This window comes from Centruroides vittatus, unplaced genomic scaffold (assembly GCF_030686945.1).
Source record: "Centruroides vittatus isolate TY-2023 unplaced genomic scaffold, ASM3068694v2 contig_300, whole genome shotgun sequence".
Taxonomy (NCBI): domain Eukaryota; kingdom Metazoa; phylum Arthropoda; class Arachnida; order Scorpiones; family Buthidae; genus Centruroides; species Centruroides vittatus.
The window spans coordinates 1,685,162-1,700,080 of NW_027121917.1; the positions used below are offsets into that span (position 1 = coordinate 1,685,162).

The following is a 14,919-nucleotide window of genomic DNA, read 5'->3' on the forward strand; positions in this document are numbered from 1 at the left end:
TTATTTAATATTCATATAAGGATTATGTAATAAAAAATTTGTAAATAGTACAATTCTTTCGAGTATTATTTTGCAAACAATTGCATTTTTCAAAACCAAAACTTTCTAGTCTTTCTCTGAATAAGAACGAAACAGATTCATACGTGAAGGAAAAATAGAGTGATCATAATTAGAGTTGGTTTAGAGTTGGTTCAATGTTAGGATTACTCTCAACTGTTGCATAACCCACTCTAATTGAGTCCCTAAATTTTATTTGCTTGTCCGACAATGATTAATAAGTGTCTTTCTCTTTTTGTTACTCTAATGAATAATAAAAATGAATTATTTGACTACTTTAGAATAAGAAAATAAAACGTTTAATGTCGTCTGTCGGTAATAACCGACAGACGAACATTAAACGTTTAGCGTGCGGAGATGAAATAAAATTAAAAACAGGCAATTGAAATTGTACTCAAAGGGAGAACAGGAGGACAACACGGTTCAATGGAGGATTCTCCTCCGAAATAAAGGCACTGTTGGAAAACCCTAATCACTCTTGTAGATGTGTTTATTATTAAGTAGAATATATCATCTTATATAGGATAAACATAACTGCTTGTTTTCTAATATATAACATATATAACCTATCTGAAATTTCCTACTATTTTACGAGAAATTTAAAATTTTAAAGCGTATAACGTTTATATTAACAAACTGCTCCATTCTTATTCTAGGAAATTCTATAGAATCAGTTGCAAAACTATAATTTTTTTTTTTTTAATTTAAATAACTTGAAATTTTAAAAATTTTTTTTACAAATTCAGTCCAGCTATTTTCTTTTTGCCCTGCGGGCACTAAAATAAAAGAGAATATTTTTATTATACCAGCGGCGTCCGCAGACTATGAAACGGGGGTGGCACAATAAAAAAGGACATCGTACGTACCGTACATTATATAAAATATACAGTAAATTTATATATGGGTGCCCCTGAATCATACCTTTTAATCATTATACCAAGGTTTGATGGCTAAGCGGTTAAAATGGCAACTTATTTCTATGGGAATACGAGATCGAATCGAAAAAACCCAAGAATTTTCGGGGTGGTCCCTTCGAATATGTTGGTTTCCGTCTTTTATTACCTAGTCTTTGTTGTGGTCCTTAGTGAATCCATAATGGGCTTGCTAAAAAGATGACGTCCGTAGGCGGAAAAATTTTTAAATATCATTATATTAAAAGCCGGGCCCACTATGTTGAGGGATGGGGCCCAACATATTCGGGAACAGATCACCCATGAAAAATTCCGAAAGTTATTTTGACCGCCTGAATTTTGCAGATTGGTAGCCTAACGTCTTCACCGCCTCTGTGCCGTTCAGCTGTTATTTCACTATGTGGCGGCAAAGGGCTCAATCCTGGTGAGAGGAAGGTTGGCAAAAAAAAAAAAAAAAAAAAAAAAAAAAAGGAAAAAACGACGTTACGAGACGATAACAACGCTTTTCTTACTCTGAATTGAGGACGACGGACGTGAGCCGCATGTTTCCCCCTTTTGGTGCATTTAGTGCAGAACAAAGGACTCATACGCCGATAAACGGGGTTTACGTACTTCACGCTTTGTGTAAATGACGCTTTAATACCAACGAATGTAATCGCGAAATTTAGTGAAAAATTTATTTCGGAGAAATAAAGTTAGTTCCGGGTAAAGATTAAGTGTAGTAACAATCTTTATTGTAATAATTGAGATCAATCCCGCTACAATTTCCTGAATATACTGCCTTAATTTATTTTATAGTCAAAACTACCAGTAGGAAGCATTTGTTTCCTAATCTCGCTTTAAAAATGAATTAAAACAGAAAATGTACATTTGCTAACAAATTTAGTACATTTAAATCATATCAAATAAATCGACGAAAAGCCTCTTCGGTGAAACTAGTTATTAAAGAAGTGAAATTTCTTATTGAAAGTTCATTTCATTAACAAATTTTCTACAATCTGTACAAAACTATTTTGTATTGAAGGTTCAAAAGCTTTTCTGTAGATCTAATTATGACAAGACATATAATAATAGAATTATTCAAATTAAAACACATATTTTTTGTATTTCTAGAAGTTAATTACTTCATTTTTTCCTAATTGTTATTAAATCTACTCAAGCCTAATGATTAATCGCCACTGTGTTCACGACGATTGTATTGCTTGTATTGCGGATGATCCGAAAACCATATTTTCCATCATAAATGTTTCTAAAAACAATGTTTTGAAGTTCGAACAAATAAATTTATTTTTTTTGTGTGTGTGTGTTAATGGGGAAGGTTTAATCTCCTGTAGCCCTTGCATCCGTCACTGATATGTAGTATTACTATGTATTGTTCTAAACAAGACACCTTATTATTACATTTTTGAAAAAGTACGAAAAATCAAAATGGCCAAAAATAGAAAGAAAACAATTCAAAACCTACAAAATGATTACGAAAACATACAGCGAAATAATGTTTTATTAATTTAAATCCGAGAAAGAATTGTTAAATCCGCTTCTTTCTTTACCCGGATGACACTATAAGGTATAAATTAAATATATTTTTATCATAAATATTGTAAGTTGACTTTGCTGTTAAATATCCATGAACATAAAAATGTTTCTCAATTGAGTAAAATGCGATTGCATATAAATGACTTTATTTACAAAATTTCTGTTTTTTTTTTTTTTTTTTTTTTTTTTTTAAAAACATATTCGAATTACGTAGATCCAGAGGCTGAATGGCCGAAGCGATTATGGGGTCAGCCTGCCACTCTAGGGGATGAGATAGATTTCAGGCGAGTAACTCCCCCAAGAATATTTTATGCGCGGTCTCTCCCGGACATGGCGGACTCCATCCCTCATCGCTCAGCCGTCTCATTTGCGCTGAACCTAGGCTGAGTATGATTGAAAAGTCCCTTAGTGTCCATAAGCTGGACAGAGTCGAAAATGAAGAAAAAGAATTATGTAAAATTTCGAAATTTTAATAACTATGTGTATTTGTCTCTTTGACAATATGTTTCGAATATAGATTGACCGAAAGAAATTCAATTTACAACATAAATAACCAAACTTATCCTAATCTTCATCAAAAAGTGTATAAAGTGTGATGAAATATCAGCCAAACCTGAATTTTATGAAGTGAATTTTAATAGTAAATTTATTGAAATTATTACTATGACTCATCGGTGTGAACCTTTCTATGAGAATGGCTATAAGATATGATTATTGCGTATTTCGTTTAATTTCATATAGAATGTTTAATATAATATGAATATATGTAAATAGGCCGTACGAAAATCATCTTAAAAGATAAATAAAATTAAACAGCACTTTCTTCTAAGACATGATCCTGTGAAATTAATGAATTATAAATAAAAACTTTTTACTATTGTTTCGAAAACTTCCAACTATCATATTTGGAAAATATAACCGAAGATCGGAAGCCAGCGATGAAAAACGATTTTGCTAGAGACTGATTAGAGAAAAATAATCACATTCAAATTTTAAGAATCATATACTGACAAATATGTACTGTGCTTCATCAACTCATTAGCGAAGATACAAATTACATTTAACCTCGTTATAACGCGATGTAAATGGAACTCCTAACTTTGATAAGCTGAAATGTGTTTTTAGTCAATAAACGAAAAATAAATATGGATTTCTTCCGAACATGTGCTAACATTTTTACCTTATTACAAATAATTTTAACTTTTAATTGTGGAGAACCTGCGTCTATTAGGGATACTTTATTGTACTGTACAATGCATCAATAAAAGATTGAAAAAATGAGTTATATACTGTTATTCTACAATACTGTAATTATCGCGCTCAAAAACAGGCATAGCAGGTATAATTTGAATGGAGAAAATTTGCTGTAATTTTTTAATTAATCTTTCTACTTAAATTACTTTGTGATTCTTTGGATTACAAGTACAGCGTTATAGGGGGTTGAGCTGTAGTTGGGGCCAGTAGGGCAGCACTTACAGCACAGAAAAACCTGTCTGAAACCTTACAAAAAGCATTAATTTTGCCAAGTGATTTACGATTGCGATGATAAAATATCAGTAATTAACAATGCCTTACTGTCCTTATTTCTAATTTTGGTTAATGTTACCTATGGTTCCAAGATGGCGGCTCGCCTGATTCCAGCAAGGAAACAGTGGGGCGCACGTTCTAACCTAATCTAACCTATCTAATAATTTTGTTGGTAATAATTATGGTAATTTATTAGAATAGGTTAGGTTAGGTTAGGTTAGAACGTGCGTCCCCACTGTTTCCCTTCTTCTATTTACTGGAATCAAAGACGAACCGCCATCTTGGAACAATAGGTAACATTAACCCTAATTTTATCTTTTACTGTCTACTTGGACATTGCCTATTAGTAGGACGTTAACTGGTGTTTAATATTTGATACAAAACTGACAGTTAGATCAGAAAAACAAAACTTTTATTAAAATTCACCTGTAGTAGTAATTTTTTCTGTACACATACATATACGTGTTTCGGGTTGACACACCCCTCATCAGCAGTATTACTAAAAACAGCTAAAAATAATCAAATAAACAAATAAGACAATGTGTATACAAAAACCACGAATCATTTCTCATAAAATCATTTTTTTTTTTTTTTTTAAAAAACTTACAGTAAGTAGGTATCCTATTCGCTTGTACAAAAGAGTTATATTTCCAAATTTAACAATTGCCAATTCGCCTAAATTCATTATTCTATATAAACCAAAGTTACATTAAATTAATAAATTTTAAGAAAGATTACAATTATAACCGATAAATTCCAACTTACATCATAATAATTGCCTTCGCCATGAACTTACAAATCAGGAAATAGAAATAGAACAAGCAATTAAAACGTTTTTACTTAATGGTTATACCAAAAAAATATTAGAAAAATGGTTAAGCTGGATTAACTGTAACAGAAATAAAACAAAAAATTTTGATAAAGATAAAAAAATGTGTAAATTTACCATATGTACCCAAAATTTTTGAAAGAGTTAAAAATGTATTAAAGGGAAAAGTTAATTTAGTACCGGAAGAAAATAATTTACTTAAATGTTTAATAAAAAGTAAAAAACATTACAGATGGATACTAGTCCAATCACCAGGATTCTGGTGATTGGACATGGCAAGCAGTGAAGATTGGACTAGTATCTGTAATGTTTTTTACTTTTTATTAAATTGTAATTCTGCCAGCCCTTTTTACAAAGAATTATTTAAATGTTATTTATACCATAGATCTGATTAAAAAAAATTAATTTAATGGAAGAAAAAGAAATAGTTTATTCATTTAATTGTAATTGTGATCCGGCAAAAACTTATATTGGTGAAACGAAAAGGAAATTGGGTATTAGGATAAAAGAACACATACGAGCAATCAAAGGGAATTACGCAAATTCTGCTGTTGCAAAACATTGTAATAACCACGGATGCCAAATTGATTTAAAAACTATAAAAATTATAAAGGAAAGAATCTAATAATTATAAAAGGCAATTATACGAACATATAAATATAAAAAAAAGAAAGAAATAGAATAAATAATAACTTAGGAAGAATAATCCACCAATCATGAGACCACATACTTGATGACGTGTATAAACAGCAAAAGTTATAAATAAGCGATAAACTCTGTGTCATTGATGTTGTAAGTTCATGGTGAAGGCAATTATTACGATGTAAGTCGGAATTTATCGGTTATAATTGTAATCTTTCTTAAAATTTATTAATTTAATGTAACTTTGGTTTATATAGCATAATGAATTTAGGTGAATTGGCAATTGTTAAATTTGGAAATATAACTCTTGTGTACAAGCGAATAGGATACCTACTTACTGTACGTTTAAAAAAAAATGATTTTATGAGAAATGATTCGTGGTTTTTGTATACACATTGTCTTATTTGTTTATTTGATTATTTTTAGCTGTTTTTAGTAATACTGCTGATGAGAGGTGTGTCAACCCGAAACACGTATATGTGTACAGAAAAAATTTCTACTACAGGTGAATTTTAATAAAAGTTTTGTTTTTCTGATCTAACTGTCAGTTTGTATCAAATATTAAACACCAGTTAACATCCTACTAATAGACAATGTCCAAGTAGACAATAAAAGATAAAAAAAAGTTAAAATATCAGCATCGGGAATAGAAAGATACTTGGGGTTATGTGTAAGAAGAAATCGGCGCCCCCTTATTTATAAGATTTAGTTATTCGATTACTGCAACGCGACAAATGGGTGATTTACCGAGAGGGAAATGCCTCCCGTGAGGTTTTTTTTACGGGAAACTGGCCCCTATTGAGATGTTACCAACGGGAAGAAAACCCGAAAAATTCCACATGGCCAGCCTGTCAGTGAGACGCGAACTACGACCAACTACCGGAAATTAATTAACTGAGCAACAATAAATAAACTAAATTGCTTAGTTGGACCACGCCAAATATTTCTTTTCGCCTTATTGTGTTCGAGATTCTATATTTCTGTGGCGACCAATGACAAAATATTATTTCTTATCAGTATTATTATCAGTGAATATTATTATTTACTGATAAAAATATTAAATACGTTATGCTTTATCGATTAGGTCCTCTAGATTTTAAGCCCAAATTTATGATATCATTCTAGCATCTTGATAGGAAATGGGGAATTATTTTTGCAAGAATAGCGAATATTGATCACGAAAGCCAGAGAGACTATCTCCGGCATTCGATGCGTTAAATACATATACTAAAGCATATGTCTGGTCATCATACGCTTGCAGAATGTTGCTACTGAATTAAGTTTATTATTATTCGTTATATTTTGCAGTATTACAAGTTTGTATAAAACCATTAACGTCTTACTATTCTAGTAGTAGCTTAATATATATTAAGAAGTTATGATGTGTTAAAAATTTTAAAATTTAATTCAGATGCCAAGATATCTCCCTAACGAACAATAAATGGAAATCGCAAGAGTCAAAAGATCCCAAGCGCCACTCCCACTAAATTCAGATTTCTGCGAGGTTGCCTTGTTTGAGTCTCCGCATCGCTTCCAGAGAAGGCGTGACCCTATCACAAATAGAAAAACCAAAAATGTAAAAATTCGATTCGCACCACAGTTGTGTTATAATCACTGAAATTCTCAAAATGTACTATGTACGCCGTATACTTAAGACCTTTTGAAGTTCGTATTGGGCTTTTTACAGTAATAATACTCTAATGACCTCTTTTTACAATTCTACAAGGTAATTGGTTTCAAAACTTGGCAACTATATTGCCCAATAAAACCATTCAACATGGAAACCCTTTTTGTCACTTGTCTGAATCATCAAGACATCATATTCAGTGATGTAACAGTGTTAGCCTGATGGCCGAGCGGTCAAGGTGGCACCTACCGCTCTGGTGGACCCGGGATCGTATCTGGACGGGTCGAAAATCCCCAGGATTTTTTCGAGAGGTGGCCCGACCACCTCTCGAAAAGATCTGAAAATCTCTCTAATTTTTTCGAGGTGGGATATGTCGGTTCCCGTCCCTCACCACCCGGCCACCCCATTGTGGTCCTGGCCGAACCATAATGGGCTTGCTATGTGAGACCCTTTTAGTGCCCACAGGATGGAAAGAGTTAAAAAAACAAGCCGTGATAACAGTGAAACTTTCAGGGTTCAAAGTCTCATCCTTATGAAACACATTGTTACTTTTCTAGTACAGTATTTATTATTTAGTAGTGTGTGACACTGACTTTCTGATATCTATATTAGCTGACGACAAAATGCATTGGAATGCATTCTGTCGTCAGCTAATTGCCTTGGATCAATCCGGTTTAATGTAATACCTTAAAGTCCCAAGTTTCATAGTCACAGTTGCAACATATAAAAGCTGAGACTGTTTTTTTTTTATTTTTTTGGTCTCCTGTAAGGGTGCGTCTATAAATTCTCTATTGTCGAATGTTTGCTCGGCTTTTAGCGAATACCGACTGATTAGTGTAGATGGTTTACTGGTGGCGAGTACATAGGGAAATGACAAATGCTCGATATTCGCCATTTTCCGATTCTTGTCGGTAAATTGTGCCGAATCAAAGGTGACGAAAATTCGTCTCAATACATTCGCGCTCGCATTTGTATATTTTATTTTGCTTTGGTCATCAGTATTACTATTTTTGTCTTTTAAAAGTAGATCTAGTCTTTTATTTTTGAATTTAATTTATTTTTTTCGATTTGGTTTATAGTTTTAGTATTTATTTTATTTTTTCTGGTGATTTTTTTTGCAATACAATTTTGTGTGTGTTTGCGTGTTTTTTAAATTCCTTTCTGCTTCATGTTTACATTTTTTTGCTTCGGTGAAATGACAGGCTATCTGCTCTCTTCCTCTTTTAGGCTTTTCTTTATTAAAAAAGCAGCAGCACAAATTATTGTTTGAGAATTGCCCATTTTATAGATATCAAACGAACAATTGTCGTTCTCGCAAAGAACAGATGCTCGATAAATAATCGAATGTGTTGTATTTGTGTGCTCGTCTAGTGACGAACACTTCCGGCAAATAGTATGGCGACAGGCGAATATTCGACATTCGGTGATTGGGGAATATTCGACATTCGATGAATAGCAAATGTGTGGATGCCCCCTCAAATTCAGCATTGGTGCTTGGGACTTTTGATTATTGCACGCCCCAAATACTCTTACAAAGATAATAGAATGACAGTAAAATTATACATATGCTTAAACTGGTGTTTTTGTTTCAACCAAAATTTTTAAATTATTATATAAATAACTAAAAGTTATTATTTTAAACATTATAGCATATATTCTTAATTCAATGCCTATTTAAAAAAATAATAATAATAAAAACCAAACAAACAACTAAGATTAAACCAACAGCCAAATTATTTTCAGATTAAATAATGATAAAATTTCTTATTATAATAATAAATTAAAATCTCTAAATTATTTTATATAAATTTATTCTAATAATTTTTATTTATCTCCATTAAGATTACAATTTGTTAATTATTACAATAGCTTTATATTTACACTGACAAATAGTAGATATATAATTAAACTTTCTTTAAAATAATTATTGAACCATAACAACAATATAAATGAATTATGTCGAAATTTTTAATTAGCATTAATACCAATTTTATAGAAATTAGAGATTAATTTCTGTATTACGAAATCCCTAACATTTTGCGGGATATTTTCCAACAAAAACATTATTTTCTTCATTATCTATTGCAACCCTTCAGTTTTTAACCTGGATGAGTGATCTTTTACAACAGAAAAATATTATATTGATTACGTTGGCGCATTACGGAAAGTAATATATATTTCTTTAAACACAACATACGGAATAAAATGGAGAATGATACTTAAATTTTTTTTTTTTAATTTTAAAATAAGATATTCAGTTAAAATTGAAAGTATTTTGTTTCGCTTGGTCTGTCCATGCCTGACGTCACTCCTTCCATCATCCATGATTCCGTGCGGTGTTTCCAATATGAACGGTGGGGCTTACGGAGCAGGAAAAGCTGGGGCTCCATTCGATCCCTTCGCTTTTATCCAGAGACCACAAGTTATCCTAAGATTGTTATGCTGGGTAAGAACGATATTTTTACACTGGCTTTTCTTTTTTCTAAATTCGACTTTAAATAGCGAATGTATTATTATCCGTTTGAGAGATATCGATTGACTTTAAGCCTAGTTATGTAGCTTTGCAGCCAGACATATTTCGTCGGAGAAAATAACGGCAATTTAAAATTCGTTTTCTAATGTTTACAAATAATTACCAAAGTTAATTACAACGAAATACTCTTTATATAAGGCCGGGGAATAGATAATATCAAAAAATTCCATTTAAACTTATATAATTTAAAAGTTTTTTTGTTTTAAAAATGACTTACTTCAATTCTATACGAAGTAGAAATTTTGTACAGTTGCTTTAGTGTAGTTAATTGCCTAAAAATTTTTCTCTTGTCTAAATTAGTCTTTTAGCCATTTTATAATGAGAATAAGAGAAGTGTTGAAATAATAACCAAGTAATTTTATAAATTTCATAAAATATTTGTTATTTTTTCGGTACAAGTTACTTTTAGGTTATATAATTATATATAGAGGAAGTATCTAAAAGTAACCACTACCTTGCTTGTTTTTCAGTTTAGATAGTTGCTTGGTTATCTTATTATGACATTTATATGATTACTGTCTGTTTCGACTTGATCTTAGTTACAATAGCATTCTTCTATTACATACCTTATTAAGTAATTAAGAAATTTTTTCTTTTATGCAATGCTATTTAGTTAGTCATCTTATGTATCAAATGCAGCTAGATTTATGTGGAAATAAAAATGAATATTATTATGAAATTATATAAAAATTATTTAATTCGATATTTGAGAAAATTAATACATGTTATGTAAATTTTGTTATCAAATTTTATTAATGAAATGTATCTGCATTAATTATTTCCTAAATGCAATAACTTTATTATTGAGAAATTACTTATATCTTTGAATGTCTTCCTTCAAAGGAAATGATATTTTTGATTTGTTAATAATCAAAGAATTAATAGAATGTTTTATGATAAAAACATTACTGATCATAAGATAGATAAATTAAAACAGAAACTACAATTATAATTAATAAATACAGTTGTTTTTAATTTTGTATCTGTAAAGATTATTAATCTTATAAACAAGCATTATTTATTAAATAATAAACAATGAGGTGTGAATATGACCTTATTATTTTAAATGTTTGAGCAACAAAAACAATTTTTTAAGTACATTTTTTAAAACATATCATAGATGGTCATTGATTTCAAGTGAAAGAATATTGAATATATAATTAAATAACAAATTTACAGATTTAAATTGTATTACCAAATTTTGGAAATAAATTGTTATATTTTATTTTTTAATTTTAAAATAATTTAGACCAATGAATTTTTTTATTTCTAATACCTATTTTAAATGTTACTAACAATAGATAAGATCATAATTTATTCAGTACTTTATTATATATTTCATATAATATTTAATATTTATTTTAAAAATACATAGACTAATTCTATGAATTTACATTTTTTTAAGCTATATTTCTGCATAAAGTGCTTTGTTTATTTAGAGCTTATAGATCAAAATGCCCTAAATGTCTTATTATTTATTTCTTGCAGAAATTAAAACATATATAAATTTCAGAAATTTGCATGGTTTTTTTTCAGTTTATATATTATGCTCTATTGTATATATATATTTTATATTATTAAACATGTGTATTTTTTATTACTTTTTTATATATTTATATTTTTCAGACTAATGAAATTAATTTCATATTAGAGATACCAATTTCTTAATGAATCAAAACTTTATTTCAAAACTCTAAAACTAAACTTCTATTTTCACAAAAGTAACGGAAAATATCAAAATAAAAAGTGCTACACTCTTCCAACTGGCAGCAAATTATTTTTCATTGCACAATCAGTAATTCAGGTGTAATACAAAACATGCTTTTGTAGTGAAAATAATAATTCAGTGAAGAACAATTATTTATGCATTAAAGAATATTAAAATGTAAAATGTTCATAAAAAGTAATTTTTCTTAATTATATTAAAAGCTAGTTTGAACTATAGAAGAAATTTGTTCATTTAGATGCATCAGTTGGAGGAAACTATTATCACAGAATAAAATTTCTTGAAATAAAGTTTTTAATTGAATAGTATGTTCTAATTAATAATTTTCTTTCTTAGAATTTTGACTATGTTAGATCAATAAAATATTTTTTATTTTTATTAACTAATTTAAAAAAAAGATTGTTTGTTTATATGTATATGTGCAGACTATTTGATTACTAAAAATAATAAATGAAGATCAGTTTTCAATAATTCAATATATAACATTTAATTCTAGGTGTAGTCTAGGAACTTATCAGAATTTTTAGACTTTTCAAAGACAAGTTTAAAATCTATAATGTGATTTATTGTAATATAAGTGTAAAGGTTTACTTTTGTTTAAATAATTATTTTAAATGTGAATGATTAATAATCAATATTGATTTCTTAAGAAATGGAATTTGAATATTTATCTGTTATGCAATTTGTGTTAAAATGACAATGTTTAGTTACATAATTTAAAATGGGATGTACAGGTACAGATAGCAAGATAGGAGTCTGAAACTTTTTATGAATGAAGCCATGTTTATATTGTTTCATATGATTTTTATTAGTTATTTCCTACAAGTAAATGATATTGTTAATTAGAATTACTAAAATTTGAAAAATTAATAGAAAGAAAAATTTTAGAAATTTGTTTAAAAACCTAACTTTTATATTTCAGATACCTGTGTAAAGATAAAAGTTATAATAGAAATCTTATATGTTGACTTATGAGAATGGAGTTACAAAAACTGAGTCAAAAATGTTCATTAAAATAAATAACAATAAAATTTTTTTTTCTAGAGAATAATTACATGGATTTTCTATATATAAATATATATAATAAAGTATGTTTATAAATTAATATTTAACTATTTTAAATATTTACTATCTATCCACTACTTTTCTCAGAAAATAATTCACTTCAGTTTCACCAGCACCTAATTTTGCTGAGTTTAAAATTCTTTTATTTTTTCAAATGTTTTCAACCTATTTAATATAGGTCATCATCCTATATTAAATATGTTGAAAACATTTGTAAAAATAAAAGAATTTTAGGTTCAGCAAAATTAGGTATTGGTGAAACTGAAATTAAATATTTACTTTACTTTCATAATCTTAATGACCAAAAATTTTTTGAGAATTAAATTTTCAAACAATTCAAATTAGGTATTTACTTCATTACAGACAATTGCAAATTGATATTGCAATAATAATGAATTGTTAAAATTATAATAATAATAAATATTATCAATATATTTCATAAAGATCTGATTTGCACATATTCACAAATTATAATCATGGATTAAGCAAAATGGACACAAAATTTCCATTAGTTTTTTAATTACAACTGAAGACATGAATGGATGATGATATTACATTACAAAATTAAAATTTTGAGTGAATTGATGTTTAAATTTTTTTAATGTAATTATTCTGGTGTAAATATTTCTGTAGTGTGTTGAAGAGAATATTCTGTGTCATGTAGTCAGTGTCATTTAATTTCTGAGATATTTGATGATGGTATGTGAGATGGATCATTACACCTTTATCCATGCAGATCAATCAAGTTTTCAAATGATTTGTAATATAACACTTTCATCCACTCATGTCTTCAATTCTCTCACAACCACAAGAACATAGTAGTGTTGAAAGCAAAATCGGCCTAGTGAGACAGCATATACTGCTGCTTTTTGCAATAATTTTTATAAGTGAAATCTTTTATTTGTTCTGTTTTCAATTCCTGAAAGATTCAAAAACATGAATGAATTTATTTTATGACATATTAAATAAAATATGGAATGAAACATATTATTTCTATAAATATAAGTGTTCTAAATGGCTTTATTTTTGCCCAAAGAAATAAATTTGGAGATAGACTTATTTTGTTGTTAAAATTAGGATTTATTGGAATGTTAAATTTTACAATAGAAAAATAGAAGAAATGAAGTACAGGTAACCCCCCGTATAACATGGCACTTCTATAGCACTGGTTCACTCTAACATGGTTCGGGAATTAGGTAAAACCCTCGTACAACATGAAATGTAATAAAAACTGTTACCAGTTGATGATGCTCAAGCTGAGATCATCATATAGGATGAATAATCCTCTGGTAAAATATTTACTTAAATAATAAATATTTTACCCATGAAAAAATCTACTATATAAAGCTGAAAAACCGGATTCTATTAATGTATTCCAAAAATGGCCACTAGGGACACCCCTAGCAAGTATTTAAATTAATTTAAATTAACAATATAAATTATTTTATATTTATTTTATATTTTTACAGTATAATATTCAGTATATTGTTATTTTTATTTGTAATTTCCTAACAAAAGCTCCAGTAGACATTGCTCTTTAGTATGTCTCTTTTACTATGTCTACATTGCTCTTGATATAGTCTTATATTGCCATGCTAAAGAGCATGGCAATATAAGACTACATACCATGCCCCGATGCCTGGCATTGGGCCTTTTGACTTGTGAATAATAAATCTGATTTAAAGAAGGACTTAACAGCATGTTTTTTAATTCTTGTAACCTAACCCCCCCTTTTCACACTAGTTCTTTGTTTCATATAACACAGATTCACATAACACGGCAATTTTTTGGAACGTAACTTCGTTTTATACGGGGGTTACCTGTGTAGGCATGTTGGAAAGAAAAACTATCTAAGCATACATGAATGCATGTATATTTATGTATAGGATACAGTTAAATTGAAATCTGGTGATTTTGCATAATCACTGGATATTCTGCATAACAATCAACAGTTTTGGTGAATATGATAAATTATTCATGTTTTTGTAATATGAATCATGTTATGAACAATAATCAGCATCCTCTGATTAAAGTAATAAATCTCATATTTCTGTAAATTTGAACTTACCTCAGTTATATGTGGTGCTTCCTGCATCCATATATATATCAGCAGTAATTTTTTACTTTCTCAACTGTTATGTACACACAACAAAGGAAAGTATTGGAATCATTTCAAATTTGGTTTTATGAGTTTTTGCAAATCTCAATGTTTTGAGACTCCTGAACCCAAAAAAGTAAAAAAAGAAAGTGGACGAGTGTGTTGACATATATTGTAAGATGGGGTAAAGATTAAGAAATGAAATTTGGCATGGTAGCTTGTGTACAATCAGTTCAAAAAGTTTAGAATAATTTAACTCAATCACAAAGTACAACCCTTCAATAACAATAACTAGGTAAAATAAAAAAGTTATGAAAAAGCTGAGTAAGGGGATATTTAGCCTAACCTTTTAGCTATACTTTTATCTA

At 29.0% G+C, this 14,919-nt stretch overlaps 1 long non-coding RNA gene across 1 annotated transcript; it reads left to right on the forward strand.

Moving 5' to 3' along the window:
- The first annotated feature begins 9,381 nt into the window (after positions 1-9,381).
- LOC136972691 (uncharacterized) lies at positions 9,382-12,439 on the forward strand. Its single transcript, XR_010880378.1, has 2 exons — positions 9,382-9,575; positions 12,311-12,439. It is a non-coding gene; the product is annotated as an uncharacterized lncRNA (long non-coding RNA).
- The last annotated feature ends 2,480 nt before the right edge of the window (positions 12,440-14,919 follow it).